The following is a 1,541-nucleotide window of genomic DNA, read 5'->3' as shown; positions in this document are numbered from 1 at the left end:
AGGCTTGCTGAGCTCACACAGTTAGATGCGGTCCTGTGCCTGAAAACTTGGGCACTGTCCCCGCACATGCTGCCTGCCATGCCTTTAACCCCATCTCCCGAGACAGCCATTTAAATCTGAGATCAAGCATAAGGACAAGGATTAGAGATAAATCACCGAATCTTATTTTTCTTAAAGGAAAGCAGGTAGTCTCTATCGTACGTGCTATCACTTGCGATGCCCATGACCCTGGGAAGATCCCAATTCAAGGTCCTGCACTCTGGCTGAGAACGATGAAGAACGGACAGACCTATGCCTGGTCTGTTATTTTATTTTACTTTATTTTTCTGGGGCATGTGGGGCGCACACCACTTTAATTAGATACCTGGTCAGTGCATGGAAGAAAATACCTTTGCTTTCGAAAGTCTGGTTCTCCTAGGTATTCAGGCTCTAACTTCTCAGCGAGTCCTCCCGTGGGTCTCATGAGGCAGAGAAATCCGTTCTCTTCTCTGTCCCAGCCCGCTCACCGCACGCGCCCGTGTCCCCCCTGTACAAACCACTGCAACGTACTCTTCGTGCCCCTGGGTGCCTCCCCACCACACGTGACGTCTGGGGGCAGGCAGGGGTCGGGCATAAGGGGAGAAGGAGGGATCACATGTTCTTTCAACCCTGTATTTTCAGCATCTTGCACATGACCAGAACATAAGAAATACCTAATAAATATTGGTTCAACTGAAATCAAAACAAAGAAGCCAATAACAAGACCCAAGAAACAATAAAACCCCAGGCCTCCCAAGGAATGCTGGTTTCCAATGAAGAAACTGAGACGTAAACCTGCAGAAAAGAATATGGGTGTGGGGAAGGGGAAACAGAGAGGGCTCACCTAGTTGGGAGCTTAGGAGACCAGGGAGCGTTCCAGGTCAGCTCTGTCACCCAGTGTCCCATGATTTTCCCTCTGGGTCTCAGTATTGTTTTCATTAATATGAAAGATTGAGTGAAATGATTTCTATGAAAATTTTCAGCTCCTGGAGTGGGAACAAAATTGATCCTAGTGAGGGCACCAAAGCTCCTCTTGGCCACACGCATCACTGGGAGTCTCCACAAATGTCACCTCAGCTCTGCCGATGTTCAGAACCCAGAGTCTGAAACTTCTGGGCCAGCTCAATGTCCAGTGTTAAGAATTGCCGGTGAATGACTTCACTGATTGGGCGTGGGCTCTGGAGTCTGGAGCACTCTCTGTAAGGGAAGGGAGGAGGCCTCATACGGATGGCTCTGTTTCTGTGACACCAGGAATGTCTGGAAGGTTCTGAGGATGGAGCTGAAGCAAAAGAAAGCAGGGTGCAGGCTGTCTTCATGAAGAAAGGCTTTAACGGCCCCAATGCCATGTCAGCAGAACTGCAAGCCTCTCATTTTGCAGAGAGTGAAACTGAGACCAGAGCCTGGAACAGTGTGGGTGCCAAGTTACAAAGCAATTGAGTGCTGGACCTAGGGGACTAGAGCGGGCTTCCTCTGGGGCCCAAGGCTGGCCTTGTGTGCCCAAATTAGAGGAGGGAGCTCTCAGG

The sequence above is a fragment of the Enhydra lutris genome, unplaced genomic scaffold (assembly GCF_002288905.1).
Source record: "Enhydra lutris kenyoni isolate GAN:26980312 unplaced genomic scaffold, ASM228890v2 scaffoldscaffold14, whole genome shotgun sequence".
Classification (NCBI taxonomy): Eukaryota; Metazoa; Chordata; class Mammalia; order Carnivora; family Mustelidae; genus Enhydra; species Enhydra lutris.
Note: the sequence above shows the minus strand (reverse complement) of the source record.